Source organism: Salvelinus sp. IW2-2015, linkage group LG4q.1:29, assembly GCF_002910315.2.
Source record: "Salvelinus sp. IW2-2015 linkage group LG4q.1:29, ASM291031v2, whole genome shotgun sequence".
Lineage (NCBI taxonomy): Eukaryota > Metazoa > Chordata > Actinopteri > Salmoniformes > Salmonidae > Salvelinus > Salvelinus sp. IW2-2015.
Genome location: NC_036842.1, coordinates 49,963,285 through 49,979,925, shown reverse-complemented (window position 1 = coordinate 49,979,925; position 16,641 = coordinate 49,963,285). Strand labels below are relative to the sequence as shown.

Below are 16,641 nucleotides of genomic sequence, written 5' to 3'. Positions count from 1 at the left end.
ACGATGCCACTTCACAACATAAAATGCATCACTATCTTTTTTACCATAGAGAATCAGAAGAAAATGTAGGTTACACTGTGTCTATTGGCTTCTTTGCATATTCAAGCCAGTCTCAAAATACAACACTCCTTTCTAGGCTCTCTTGGTAGGATGGTTGGCCCACCTTGGTAGGCTATAAAATATTGCAACACAACTAAATACTTTTTATGTCCTTATAAAACCATTCCCTACAGGGCTCGAAATTAAGGGCGTCCAATCGTCCCCGGGACGATAAAAAATATATCTATGGTTCAAAACCGACAGTTCTAGGACCACAGACCAAAATTCATACAACCATTGCACATTAAAAAACATTTTAAAAAAGCAATGAGGCTGATGCAACAGATCTGACCATTTACCTTACAAATGTTGACAACGTTTTATTTCTTCATATTATAAGCTCAACAATGCGCATATGGCTGTAGGCTACACACAAATGTTCCAAATTGCAATTGGCGGTAAAACACAGTTCTCAAAAGCGCACCGCACGTGTGATCGGTTTCATGTGACATAGATGAAAATATCCATTAGATATTAAGAAATAAGTGCCGCTCTTCTACACCTGCATCGCTTGCTGTTTGGGGTTTTAGGCTGGGTTTCTGTACAGCACTTTGATATATCAGCTGATGTAAGAAGGGCTAAATAAATACATTTGATTTGATTAAACATGCATCAACTTGCATGGGTTAGGGATGGATTAAAATGTACACAATGGATACTGGCAGGAAAATGGGGGTCATGCTTTTTCAATTCCAGTCCAGGGGAAGGTTTAATATTGTTTCAATCTAGTCCAGGGGAGGGTCATGTCATTTGTAATTGATGAAATGTCAGTATTTATCAGTGTTTTAGAATTAGTTGCTCATTAGGCTACATATCGATGTGTGCCCGATGCCGACCCTCATCTCTGATTCTCCGCTGGGCGTGCAATACCAAGTGCACCTATAGGCTATTTAGTGGGGTCTCAAATAATCCATAGCCTAAAGGCTAGTGTTTCCCAAACTGCACCTTTTGGTTTTTTGTCCTAGCAGTACACAGTTGATTCAAATAATGAACTCATCAACAAGCTTGGATTATTTGAATCAGCTGTGTAGTGTTAGGGCAAAATGCAAAACGTGCACCTTTGAGGTCCCCAGGACCGAGTTTGGTGAAACGCTGCTATAGGCTTCGAAGTTCATGCTTGGAGAAGCACAGAGCAAAGTTAGTTTTATTTACACCATCCCAGCAGTTAAGCTTCATTACATACTGCAATGGATATTGCAACCCTGAGCCCAGGCCTGCTCTTGCTGATCAAATACTTTTTTTGTGTGCTGCCTAACCAATGGCCGTGGCAAAATCGATCGGAAATGGTGCTGAAAGTAAGCAAATTCGAGGAGGCATAATTCATTTAAATCGTCTTAATTTTAATTAGACTTTACTAACAACAAGAGGCCTATTTGTCCCCATTTAAGAAATAAGAGGTAGTCCTACCTGTTTGACAGACAAAATGAGGCTATAGGCTGCTTTATCCATAGATTTGTCTGTCATTTCCTCCATTCACCTTGCAATGTTTTTGATGGGGTATGAGAGGGTATGACAGAGGCTGAGCTACAACCTACTATAACGGGGAGACAATTCTTTTTACTTTGGAAAGGTAGGACTACTCTGTCTGGGGTGGAAAGGTAGGTCTACTCTGTCTGGGGTGGAAAGGTAGGCCTACTCAGTCTGGGGTGGAAAGGTAGGACTACTCTGTCTGGGGTGGAAAGGTAGGTCTACTCTGTCTGGGGTGGAAAGGTAGGTCTACTCTGTCTGGAGTGGAAAGGTAGGACTACTCTGTCTGGGGTGGAAAGGTAGGCCTACTCTATGAACACATAGGCCTCTCTCTCTGTCCATTTTTAGCCAGTAATTTAGGTAATTTGTGTGGTATAAAAAAAATATGATTCAGCTAACATGTAAAATGATGTAGAATTGCATGAAACTTTTATAAAAGGCCATTTTTCTTTCTCAATAATTGATTTGAAAACCAAGGTAAGGCATGCTTCATAAAATGACATAAAAAGTCTACGTTTAAAAAAATTAAATGTATGGTTAAATAGTTTCTAAATGCTGACCACCGCCGCTCAGATTCAAGGTCGATGATGTGCGGTGCGCAATATTTCTGTAATTAAAAGTCTCATTTAAGTTTGTCTACATTTTCTGGCGCATCCCTCATGTTAGCATCGGTTTGGACATGAGTCTGTAACCAATATGCAAGTAGGCTTTTTAATTTATGTAGCCTACATGAAAAATAGATTTTAATTTTATTCCATGTTAGCCACTCTGATCCAATTCTTATCAGAATAATTGTTTGATATTGTGATGTGATGATTTTTTTTTTTACTTATCCATTCATAAAACTTAAATCTATATTCTTCTTGACCGACTTTTTCTTCCCCCAGACATCAGGACAAGCGTTCATTTCGAGCCCTGGAAAGTATCCACTTTCAGAAAGTATTGTAGACATTTGCCAAACCTCCAAATCAAATTCAGACAATGTTAACATACAGAGAATCTGTAGAAACTAGGAGAATAGAAAGATTCAGAACTTTTGTGAAACATCACAGCACAGTTGAAAAATATATGGCAGAGCTAGAAATCCAAACTGGATGGTCTTCAGGGATAGATGGGAGGTAGCTGAAGCCTGGGACCAAAAATAAACAAAAGATAACTCTTGTAAAATAGAAAGTAGAAAGTATGAAGTATATATAAGCTGGAAGTAGAATCCTAAGTATTGTTTTCCATTAGTTTACTCCAATTAGGGAAGAGGTGGTAAGGTTAGGGGAAAAGAATAAAGAAATAAAATACATAAACAATATATACAGTACAAGTCAAAAGTTTGGACACACCTACTTATTCAAGGGTCTTTATTTTTACTATGTTCTACATTGTAGAATAATAGTGAAGACAAAACTATGAAATAACACATGGAATCATGTAGCAACCACAAAAGTGTTAAACAAATCAAAATGTTTTATATGAGATTATTCAAAGTAGCCCCCCTCTGCCTTGATGACAGCTTTGCAAACTCTTGGCATTCTCTCAACCAGCTTCATGAGGTAAACACCTGGAATGCATTTCAATTAACAGGTGTGCCTTGTTAAAAGTACATTTGTGGAATTTCTTTCCTTAATGCATTTCGTCCAATCAGTTGTGTTGTGACAAGGTAGGGGTGGTATACAAAAGATAGCCCTATTTGGTAAAAGACCAAGTCCATATTATGGCAAAAACAGCTCAAATAAGCATCATTACTTTAAGACATGAAGGTCAGTCAATTAGGAACATTTCAAGAACTTTGAAAGTTTCTTAAAGTGCAGTTGCAAAAACCATCAAGCGCTATGATGAAACTGGCTCTCATGAGGACCGCCACAGGAATGGAAGACCCAGAGTTACCTCTGCTGCAGAGGATAAGTTCATTAGACGTACCAGCCTCAGAAATTACAGCCGAAATAAATGCTTCAGGGTTCAAGTAACAGACACATCTCAACATCAACTGTTCAGAGGAGACTGTGTGAATCAAATTGCTGCAAAGAAACCACTACTAAAGGAGACCAATAATAAGAAGAGACTTGCTTCGGCCAAGAAACACGAGCATGACGACTCCAAATGTGAGATTTTTGGTTCCAACCGCCGTGTCTTTGTGAGACGCAGAGTAAGTGAATGGATGATCTCTGCATGTGTGGTTCCCACATTGAAGCATGGAGGTGGTGTGATGGTGCTTTGCTGGTGACACTGTCAGTGATTTATTTAGAATTTAAGGCACTCTTAACCAGCATGGCTACCACAGCATTCTGCAGCAATACACCATACCATCTGGTTTGCGCTTAGAGGGACTATAATTTGTTTTTCAACAGGACAATGACCCAACACACCTCCAGGCTGTGTAAGGGCTATTTGACCAAGAAGGAGAGTGATGAGTGCTGCATCAGATGACCTGGCCTCCACAATCACCCAAACTCAACCCAATTGAGATGGTTTGGGATGAGTTGGTCACAGAGTGAATGAAGGAACAGCAGCCAACAAGTGCTCAGCATATGTGGGAAGAGAATGCCAAGAGTGTGCAAAGCTGTCATCAAGGCAAAGGGTGGCTACTTTGAAGAATCTAAAATATATTTTGATTTAACACTTTTTTGGTTAGTACATGATTCCATATGTGTTATTTCATAGTTTCGATGTCTTCACTACTATTCTACACTGTAGAAAATAGTAAAATAAAGAAAAACCCTTGAGTGAGTAGGAATGCCCAAACTTTTGACTGGTACTGTATATATTTACATAAAAATGTAATATGGGGGATTGGAAATGATCCAATTCCATTGATAGAAGCCAAAATCTGCAATGTTAAAGCTGTTGTACAGAGAATACTTTCTAAACAGTCTCTTTGACTTAAAGGGTCGCACACAACCCACCGAATGTGGATCTCCGGTTGGTCTACAGATCGTTCAGAGCACTGTTGACGTCTGACTGTCAACATTTTCGCGTGATTCTACGTGCAAAGTGTACGGTCTTTGCAACAGCTTTGCTCATTATAAACTGTACCATTCCTGACAAAGAAAAGACAATAACCAAGCTTTCTCGATGCACTCAAGTTCAAGGAGAATGCTCCCTTTGGGTTTATAAGCCACATGTATGCCAACAGTGAGCTGGGCTTTGCCAGGGAGGGTGAGGTTTCCACAAACCCCAAACACATATGGAGTCCATTTCCTCTTTTACCAGCAGGTTGACGTCAGGCAGGACTAAAAAGACCTCTGAAATCAAAGCCACAAGCCCCGACCCAGAGATCAATCTCCTTTCTCCTCACCAGAGCTCCCCCGCCACAGGATATTTAGTCTAATTAACACCCTGACATATCAATCCAATGAGGTCAACAACAGCACGAAAACAAGGTTGACTTCTACTGCTGGCGTCAAAGCCTGCATGCCCTCTTCGCTCTCTATCTCGAGTCGGAATGAGCCATAGCCCCAAGACTGAAGCTAATGGAAGAGAATTAATAATACGTCAGCATTAATGAAGGTCTTAATGGAGGCAACCACGCTCTTACTAGGCCACCTCTCCATTGTGAGAGACATTTCATGTAACACAAAGAGATTTGCATTCATATCAGTGGGGGTGGGAGGTCCTGACTTACAAAGGACACACTGACACTGACATTGTTCTTGGTTAGGAGGTTCTGGTTGATCTTAGTCAGCCTGTCCCATCAAACAGACCAAAACGTAAGGCAAAGAAAGACAGACTTCATAACCAGTTTTGCTCTGAGCTATTGGTATTCCTCACCCTAGCCTGTTTACATGTGACAGACCAATAAAGAGCGAAACAAGACCCAGGCGTTTTATGGGCCCTGACACAAAGCCTCCATTGAGGCAAATCACAGCCCTTTGCCGCTTTTGCTTTCCTAACACTGGGTCAAAAACAACTTGTGTGCAGGAATAGGAGCATCTCTTTCACACGCCTTCTTTTCAAGGCACTTATCGTATGAAAGCATTGGTGTAACCGCTTCCCCCTCATGACAATGGAAGGCTTTTCACACACACAGAGAGAGCGAGAGAGACAAGCTGGGTGAGGAGGGGTCAGATTCCCCATCATAGCCTACAGTTTAGGGCTACTGTAAGGATTAAAAGTAGGGCCCTATAAAATCTGCGTTGCAGAGGACACGGACGGAATCCAAACTATAAAATGGATTTCAACAATGTATTTTTTTTATTGAACTTACTAGAAAATTCATGAACTTGCCTAAGTTAATCATCAGACATGAACCAAATGCATCAGTGATTTGTATTTTCCTAGAACTTTCTGAAACGGCACAGGGGCATTCCCCTGTCTGTGTTTGCGGTGCGCGCATATGTTTACAATTTGTGTAGCCGTTAAAGATGATGCTAATGATAACCTTCTTCTGGTAGAGATGGAAAGGCTTTCCCAAATGAAATGTTAACTACAAAGTAGAATATGAATACCTAATGCCATCATGATTATTTGCATCAATCCAGTGGTCATTTGTTTTGCAAACTCTAATCACGAGTGCAACTAACGACCGAAACATGTCTCTTGATGATGCACACTTGGATTAAAGGGTAACTACACCCCAAAATCCAAATTGCTTCTATTTTTCCCAGGCCTCAAAAGTGGTCTCCTGATGTGGTTTAAGCATTGTTGTGGATTTAGAACAGGGATGGTAAACTCCAATCCTCGGGGGGCCTGATTGGTGTCACACTTTGTCCCAGCCCCAGCTAACACACCTGACACCAATAATCACTATCTTCAGTTTAGAATGCAATTAGTTTAAATCAGCAGTGTTTGCTAAGGATGGGGAAAGTGTGACATCACTCCATCCCCCGAGGTCTGGAGTTGCCCATCCCTGATTCAGAGCATCGCTTTTTGTTGTTTTTCCTATTAAAAAGGTGTGATTTTGAGAGTGAAAACCTGGGGGGGGGGGGGGGGGAAATGAAAAAACGGAAAGCTGGAAAAATAAAACAGATTTTATAGGACCCTATAAAAAGTATGTCATGCCATTATTGACTTATCACAGATGCTAATTAAACCCCTGGCTATATGTCAGAAAATAACGCTCAGATTCAATTCTCCTACTCGCACTTGGGACGTTTGCATGGAATGATAGAGATGCATGCCGCATACTGAAAAGAAAGTCGATTTGTCAAAGGCTGACAATTGAATCACAACACACAAAATCCTCCAGGGATCCTACAGGCTAAAATGAGATAGTCGGTGGATAGGTATCCAGTCATATAGCCACTATTTACAGCTAGGTCAGCATTGGACCCTTGCTCTATCTAGCTCTGGCTGTGTTGCTGAGTGCTCAGCTGAACTCTGACACGCTCGGTCAGAGGCAGGTTCAAATGCTCTGTTGGAGCTTGATTGGCTGTGTGGCTCGATGGTCAGACAGGGGTGACACAAACTCTCAAATAGTCTTGGTCTAATCCTTTAGATAGTCACAGGGCTCGAGCCTGATGAGAGCTGCTAGCATTCAAATCAAATCAAATCCCAACACAAAGACCTAAGAGGCCACAGAACCAGGAGGAATCTTGTCACAAAAAAGACAGCAAAGCATAACTGCACAAAATGATGGGTTCTATTTGATAAACACGTAGGCCTAGCTGTCTGACTATCAATTAGGGCTGGGAATTGCCAGGGATCTCACGATACAATATTATCACAATAATTAGGTGAGGATAAGATATGCATTGAGATTCTCATGATTCTCTATGAATTGTAATTCGCTACTGCGATTTGTTTGTGATTAGCTATTCCAAATCCAGAAAACACACACACCCCTTTGGCTGACGTATCAAATTGCGTGGGGAATAGTAGGCCTGGGCGTTATACCGTATTTAACTATATACCGGTATAGATGCACGGACCGGTGTGGGTTTTTACTTTAACTTCTATAAATGGTATTTGAATGTTTGGTTTGTTAAATGTGATACATCCATTTCTATGGTTTACTCCGCCACTTGAGTCATCCCTCTCCACTCTCTCTCTCTCTTTCCACACAGACCTGGTCCCACCAGTTTTGATGTCTTCACTATTATTCTACAATGTAGAAAATAGTAAGAAAATCAAGACAAACCCTGGCGTGAGTAGGTGTGTCTAAACGTTTGACCGGTACTGTATATCAGTGGGTAACTGGCAAATTGGAAGTGGTGGGGGTTGGAGGGTGTTGTTAAACCATTGGCTTGTTTGCATTCCAAATTAGGGAGGTGTTAAACAAGGGAAGTGTTAAAGGGATACTTCTGGATTATTCAGCATGCTAGCTAATACCCGTAGACTTCCAGTCATTGTGCTAATGCAAAACTACCTCCAACTTCCTTCATACTGGAGACACAGACATATAAAAATGGTATCCATGACTTCATCTGACTCTGGGGAAGTAAATAAAAGGTCCTCACTGCCAAAATCCCGAAGTATCCCTTTTAAAGAGCAACTAAACAACTTATCACATAGAAAATAGCCTACGTGGCATCGAGTCGGAAACATCTATTTTAGTGTCAAAATGTACTACGAAGTGTAAATAGGATCATTTTGATCATAAAGTTGAGTTTTGCAAGTGAGTTGGCCACAACTTGTAGCCTACACCTGTAGGGATATTAATAGTTCTGTGATTTGTCCCCTGGGAAAGATCTAACAGCGGACATAAGGAGAGACGAGACAAAACTACCCAATTATTAGAATAATGTGTTGTAGGACAGCTGAGCTGACTCAAGACCAGGCATTCAACTCAGTTTATAACATTTCCATGGCAACATGTAAACCCAAAGACAACTTTCATTCACATTAACAACTGACTGCAGGAGCAATGACAACACTCACCTACGCATCAGCCGGGCAGCCTCAACCATGGCCAGCCTAAACATCATTTGGAAACAACTCTCTAATCTGAAAACAAAACTTAGCCTGGTCATCTCCATCCTGATGTACGGATCAGTCATGGACCCTCACCCTGGACCTCACGTCATCTGGATGCCTTTGACTCCAAGTGCCTCCGCCGCATAATGGCATCATATGGCTTGACCGAATCCTAAACTCCACAATACTGCAAAAGACGGAACAACTCCGTCTCCTCCCTGGTCAGAGCCTCCTGACACTGACTGTCAACCGGTCCGATCAAACCCACCTCTGGAGGCTGCCCTTATCCTCTGGAGGCTGCCCTTAATTGAACCCAACTGGCCACGCCCAAGAGGAAGACTGAGGACCAGGTGGTCCGACCAGTTGGAGGACCTACACAACCTGGGACTCAACACCACATCAGCCTGGGACCTGGCCCAGAATAGGAAAGTGTGGAGATCCATTTGTCAAGGCCCTATGCTCCAAGGAGCGAGTGAAGATGAGTGAGTGAGAGAGAGGGCCTCTGTCATTTCTTAATGACCAAGCATCAAAACAAAGCCAAATCAGGAAGCTCAGTCCACTTTTAATGAATTGACCTACAAAAAAAGCAGAGAACTATTCACAAAGACCTATTACTTGTAGTTTGGTGATTTTTCAACGCTGATACCGATTATTGGAGGACCAAAAAAAGCCGTTACCGATTAATCGGACGATTTTTATATATTTGTAATAATGACAATTTACACTGAATAAACACTTATTTTAACTTAATATAATACATCAATAAAAATCTATTTAGTCTCAAATAAATAATGAAACATGTTCAATTTGGTTTAAATAATGCAAAAACAAAGTGTTGGAGAAGAAAGTAAAAGTGCAATATGTGCCATGTAAAAAAGCTCATGTTTAAGTTCCTTGCTCAGAAAATGAGAACATATGAAAGCTGGTGGTTCCTTTTAACATGAGTCTTCAATATTCCCAGGTAAGAAGTTTTAGGTTGTAGTTATTATAGGACTATTCTCTCTATACCATTTGTATTTCACATACCTTTGACTATTGGATGTTCTTATAGGCACTATAGTATTGCCAGCCTAATCTCGGGAGTTGATAGGCTTGAAGTCATAAACAGCGCTGTGCTTCAAGCATTGCGAAGAGCTGCTGGCAAACGCAGGAAAGTGCTGTTTGAATGAATGCTTACGAGCCTGCTGCTGCCTACCACCGCTCAGTCAGACTGCTCTATCAAATATCAAATCATAGACTTAATTATAATGTAATAAACACACAGAAATACAAGTCTTTGGTCATTAATATGGTAAAATCCGGAAACTCGTTTAAAACGTTTATTCTTTCAGTGAAATACGGAACCGTTCCGTATGTTATCGAACGGGTGGCATCCATAAGTCTAAATATTGATGTTACATTGCACAACCTTTAATGTTATGTCATAATTATATAAAATTCTGGCAAATTAATTACGGTCTTTGTGGTCTTCACAGTTCGCAACGAGCCAGGCAGCCCAAAAAGAGAAATTACACAATTTCCTTAGTTAATATTGCCTGCTAACATTAATTTCTTGGTTAGGTACATTGGTGCAACAACAGTGGTTTCTTCGCGAATGCGCATGTTAAACCATCCCCCGTTTGGCGAAGTAGGATGTTGATGATAAATTAACAGCCACCGCATTTATTATTTGCAACGCAGGACAAGCTAGTTAAAGTAGTAATATCATCAACCATGTGTAGTTAACTAGTGATTATGTTAAGATTGATAGCTTTTTTATAAGATAAGTTTAATGCTAGCTAGCAACTTACCTTGGCTCCTTGCTGCACTCGCGTAACAGGTCGTCAGCCTGCCACGTAGTCTTCTCGTGGAGTGCAATGCCGATTAATCGGTCGACCTCTATTCCAGGGTCTGTTAAAATGCAGGACTCATGTCTAGGTATTTTGGTGGGTTTTAATTTACCATGTTTTTTTTTTTTTACACCCCAACCCTTTCAGATAAACAAAAAAGCAGGCAAAAAGAAGCAGGCATGGTAAATGAGTGGGAATAGTGTGTGAGAAAGAGTAATAGGATTCGAAGAACTCCATTATGCAAGGTCAGGATTTTGAGAATACAGTATTCAAAAAGGTAACAAAATGGTATAAAACTATTTGTGGTGCTTGAAATGACCCAGTAGACTATCCCATGGCATGCAGAATGCCAGAGCTATTCTAAGAACTGCCTTTCTGGTGAACTGCCTCTAATTCCACGCTTACACTAATTCAACTAACCGTAGTGCGAGGCCTTCAGCAGGATGAGACATGATTACAAAAAGTCCACTCACCGCTCTCTTTTCATTGTCATTCAGTAACACTCTCTTCAAATGGAAAGTGTTCCAAAAGAATCCCACAGTGAACCCGGTCATTTCCATGTAAAAGGACCATGAGCACCAACATATCAAATTGGGTGTCAAATGAAAGCTAAGTGTCTATATAACCAACATTGACAGACAAGCGGTCTTCATCAGGTTATTAAATTATTGCATCTGAGCTCCTAGAGTGGTTTATTTTCTCTCCTTTTCTTTTTCAAGTGTTCTACTCCGCTAGCCAGCACCTCGCCTAAACAGGTGTGTGTTTCTTTCGCCTCCAGAAGACCCTTGCCAACTAATAAACACTTATATCTATACTGAATAAAAATATAAAACGCAACATGCAACTATTTCAATGATTTTACTGAGTTACAGTTCATATAAGGAAATCAGTCAATTGAAAGTATTTCAACTATGCCCTAATCTATGGATTTCTCATGACTGGGCAGTGGCGCAGCCATGGGTGGGCCTGGGAGGGCATAGGCCAACCCACTTGGGAGCCAGGCCCACCCACTGGGGAGCCAGACGCAGCCAATCAGAATTCGTTTTTCCCCACAAAAAGGGCTTTATTACAGACAGGTTGCTGGTCTCAGACGATCCCGCAGGTGAAGAAGCCGGACGTGGAGGCCCTGGGCTGGCGTGGTTACACGTGGTCTGCGGTTGTGAGGCCGGTTGGAGGTACAGTCAAATTCTCTAAAACGACGTTGGAGGCGGATTAGGGTAGAGAAATTAACATAGAATTATTTGGCAACAGCTCTGTTGGACATTCGTGCAGTCAGCATGCCAATTTTTTATTTTTATTTAACCATATTTAACTAGGCAAGTTAGTTAAGAACAAATTCTTATTTACAATGACGGCCAAGGAACAGTGGGTTAACTGCCTTTTTAAGGGGCAGAACGACAGATTTTTACCTTGTCAGCTCGAGGATTCAATCCACCAACCTTTCGGTTACTGGCTCTAACCACTAGCCTATCTGCCGCCCTAATTGCACGCTCACTCAAAACTTGAGACATTTGTGGCATTGTGTTGTGACACAAAAATGCACATGTTAGAGTGGCCTTTTATTGTCCCCAGCACAAGGTGCACCTGTGCAATGATCATGCTGTTTAATCAGCTTCTTGATATGCCACATCTCTGTCAGGTGGATGGATTATCGTGGCACATAATTTGAGCGCAATAAGCTTTTTGTGCATATGGAACATTTCTGGGATCTTCTATTTCAGCTCATGAAGCATGGGACCAACACTTTACATGCTGTGTTTATATTTTTGTTCAGTATAGTTTTGGAGAAAGGATTTGCCTTCTGTAAATTTAAGAAACATTGCTTTGTGCATTGTAACTCCGTTACAAAAACAAACACACATCTTTAAGATATTTTCTAATTTCTCTCCCTCACGAGGGAGAATAATGAAAGTTCACAGAAGTAACAAGTAAAAGGTAGACCTACCAATTAGGAATGTTTTACTAATATACATTAATTAATTATTGTTTGATTAAAATTGGCAAAATAATTATCCATTTTTTTTCTCGAAAAATCTGTAACGGAATTACTGCAATTGAATTGGTTACAATGGGAAAGTATTGAGAAACAACAGTTGGGTCACTTGCTACTGTCCTTCCTTCCAGCTCATAACAGTTTTATTTTAATTACGTCGTCTGGTGGCCAAAGCGAGTGTGAAAACAGTCTGGACAACCCCTCCCTCTCTCACCAGTTAACGTTACACCCCCCCCCAGCTCTTACTGACACCTACCCACGAGCCCCCTCTATCCAGCATCCGCACCCACTGAGAAGCAACCGACACCGGAGGTCCATGGAAGTTGAAAAGTAGTTGGTCAGTCCCCCCTGGCCTTGATTTCAACGTCCACAGAAGTTGTTTTCTGAGGGCCGATCGAGCCTCGATTTCAACATCACGTAGATTTTTGATCCGGACGGCCTTGATTTGACCCAAACATATGATGGTGACAGGACCAAATCATAAAGATGTCTATTTTCCACAATATGACAGTACAGTACACTTAAGCACAGTAGAGTACAGCAAAAGTAGAGTATAGTTCAGTGGAGTATAAAACATAAATTGTGTTTGTTAGGCTTAAAACTGGCCAAATCAGTTTCCTTTTTACAATATAAAATCTTCTTTCCAGAAAGGACTAGCCTACTCCAATAATGGGGAAAAGGCCTAGGCTACATCAAAGCAAACATACATTTTCTTATCACTCCACTATCAAACAAACCCATTATAGCCCATTAAAGCCACTCAGTAAAAACTGTCAGTTTGGTCATTTTGTTTACATTTTATATATTTCTTTTGTCGGGTCAACAAAACAAACCCAGGCAAGACTTCATAACATGCTCTAGACTCTAGGCTACCTGAGAGTTCTCAATTCATATCAAGCTGTTTTCTAGTTACAACAAGCATGTAGGCTGCTGTATTGTAAATGATCGTTTCGAGTCCGAGCAGTAAAATGCAAAGTAACTTTGTTCCAAACCCACCGGTGTTTTCAAAAATGCTCTGCTACGAATCATCAGCTGACAGGTTTGATCACGGATTACGTTTCAAAAAGGTGTAGACAGAGCCAATATATGAACTGTTACCACATGCATTTGTCAGATAAATTACACTTATATTCTGTACCCCAACTCTAATTTATAATGAGCTATTTATAATTAGAGGAATATAGATAGGCTTAATTGTATTGTTGCTGTAGTCGTGGATGGCTCAGAACAGATAGGCCTTATTGAAACTATGTGGCATAATTATCTGGAGAAATCTGACCTGCAATTATTTTATCACTTTGACGTGACCCAAATGGCAAATTCAGATATATTAAACAAAATGGTGATATTTTATTTGGCACTTACTCGGTCTGGCTTAGAGGCTACTACCTCAGATTTGATAAAACAAAACTTCTCAGTCTAGTTAATCAACATTCATAAAGACCATGCCCTTTCCCAAACAGTCACCTGAAAGCATTCCTATTATTGTGGACATGGGGGTTGAGGGCGGTGTCTTAAATAATATCCATTTTTCATCCCTTGCCAGATACCTCGAATTTCCCCACCAATCCATGACGTTTTGTGTTTGTGGTCACAAATCCTGTTCTACGTCATTACTGTGGCAACATGGGAAGATCCTGATTGACAGACACGGGGGCAAACTGTTCCAAGCGATTGTCTCGCTCTCCCCACTTCGCTCTCCATTGGTGATTGAGAACAGCAACAGTTAACCATTTCAAAACCACGGGGGTCATGTTAAGGCGCAACACAGCTTGCCGTCACAGAACTAATGCGCCATCGTTTCCACAGGCTATCATTCTGCTGGAAATGCTCCTTCAATTTGAGATAATGGCTTCATACTAGTCCTGAACTATCTGAAGTCAAGTCCAATACCATAGCAACTTAGTAGACTACTCCCACGATTTCCCAGAAGACTAAGATTCAGGATATGAGGTGAAAATCTGACAGACAGATGTTGTTCTTGGCAATAGAAAGGGGGGAATGTAAGACACTTTACTCAACTGTCAGAGGACTGGTGACTGCTTGGAGATAGACTGTTGACTACAGCAGTGTGGAAAGGGTTGGCTTCTAACGCTCCATGAACATGCCATCTCTATTTTACTACAAGCTCCATGTTCACGTGCGCTGGTGCAAACATTAAACTTGGGCTATGCTCAAGAGTTTCACAAGCATATGGCGCACACGCGTTTCATACCCACTGATCTTGCCACATCAAACATATTCCTTGTTTAATACGTCCTATTCCGACAAATCATTCCTTTTTCGATTTCGCTGCACCTCCATGGAAAGTATTATTCCATTAAACATCTTGATGTGGCAAAAGCAAGGCTCCCATTAAATAGAGAGACGCAGTTGCTGCGATTGCTTCCCTGCTCGATGGTTAGCCTAGCTAGCTCCGGCACACTGTGTACTGAGTGTACTCTCCTGGCTCTGCAGTGCTCTACTGTTAGCCCCAGAAAAGGTTGTCCTCTCCCCTCCAGTCAGTCACACATAAACCCTGGTGGCTCGTTCTGCTGCAACTGGTGCCCTTCCAGCGGCTGTAAATAACGTCTCTAAACTAATTTGGCTTTCCCTGCCACATGCCAGTTAGCCTTGGGAGTGCGCAGGGAGGAGAGGCACCAGTGAATCTGGGCAGACAAGCCAGCCCCTCCCACCCAGCCCCTCCCGCCGCACTACAAGGGCCTGATTAATACAGGCATTTGTAACGGACGCCTCTGCTGATGAGAAACGTGAAGGGAAAATGAAGCAGGCACAGGGCAGGGACGCCTCTCACAGCGCGATGACAGACTGAGGGATCAGATCGATTCCAACCGCGGTTCTGTCAGGGCCCTCTTTGGTGCTTTCAACGCGGGGGAGGAAACATCTAACACGGCGGATGACAAAAAAAAAAAAGAGAGCGAGGAGGAAAACAAGGGCACGAGATTACATAAGAGAACCTCTGACCTGATTGTGGAGAGCTCTGCCTCCATCTGCACAGTGCCGCCTTTCATTTTTAATTCCCCCTTCACTGCAGAGTAAATGAGGATCTCTAATAAAGAATAGGTCTCAAAGCCTGCTGGCGCAGAAAGAAAGTGACAGGCTCTGTGTGAATCACAGAGAGCTCTCTGAAGAGGCTGGGGCGGGGCAGAGAAGATGCAGCAGCAGCACAGACAGAAGCACTTCCCCCTGGTTAGATTAGACCCGCTACATCAGATGAAAGAGTTGCTATGGTTTTCATCTTCCTTTTGTTTTTCCCCCTCACTAAATCAGAGACCTCTGGGAGCAGAGACACCCCTCCACTGTGGCAGGCCCGGGGAACGATTTATCGAGCCTTCGCTCAGAGATGATGACACACTGAGTGATACAGACGGCCCTATTGCTTTTGCAGACCCGGAACCCGCTCTGCACTAGGCAGGCATTGATTGCTCGGCTATTGACGTGGCTGCTGGGCTGAGTGTGCTCTGCTTCCTGGGAGCTTTGCCTGCCTGCATTATTCAGCTATCATTAAGGAGGGACAGGCCGATCCCCAATGGCCACCGGGGCTCTGCCTGCCAGGCTCATAACTCACCGGTTTCACTGTCAGCCTTTTACAGACAGTGGCCACCTTCAGCAGTCACATATCAGTACTGCTTCCCATCGTCCCGTCTGGTAGGGTCGAGAGGGTTCTGGAAACCCCGTAACGACCTATTGCGTTGCCCTTATCAGTAAAAGCACCCGTATGCCGTTTAAACATCCCACGCAGGTGAAACGCTGTCCATTCGGATCAGTGTCACTCATCAAATCAATCTCCCAGGGTTGTCAAACACAAAGATAATCCTTACCTGCCAAAGGGAATCTGTTGTCACATGACCTCATTCACCCAATTATTTTGTGAAGCCTACCATTTAGGCCTAAAAGCTTTTCGACGTCAAGTGTTTTCATATCTTAATAATGGGTTTGCATTCGCTGAGCCTGCGTGCATTGCCTCCCACTGTAGTCTAGTTCAATACTGAGGGATTAAAGGAACAATCTGAAAGGGCAATGTTCCAGTATATCATTTTACAATCCATCAACAACATTCTGTTTCACCATTCTCAAACATCTCTGATTGAATCAATATTTTCCTGAATAGGAGAGCAGCAGAGCCTTTCCCTCAGGGGTTGGAGAGTGGATTCCAACTGCAATTTGTCATTTCAATAACGCTCATTCAAAACCTCAGTTTACAGTGTATCCATGGCAACAGGCACACAGAATGAGAAATTCCACTTCGATCCCAATTTCACAACATACCAGTGGTGATGAAAGCCGGCACGATAGAAAGCAAATAAAAACTAAGCCGGTCTTGGCAGCACAGCCCCGGTCTTGGCAGCACAGCCCCGGTCTTGGCAGCACAGCCCCGGTCTTGGCAGCACAGCCCCGGTCTTGGCAGCA

At 42.2% G+C, this 16,641-nt stretch overlaps 1 protein-coding gene across 1 annotated transcript in view; it reads right to left on the bottom strand.

Moving 5' to 3' along the window:
• Positions 1–16,641, bottom strand: part of znf609a (zinc finger protein 609a) — a 176,468-nt gene that overhangs the window by 96,024 nt on the left and 63,803 nt on the right. The gene's annotated exons all lie outside the window — the stretch shown is intronic.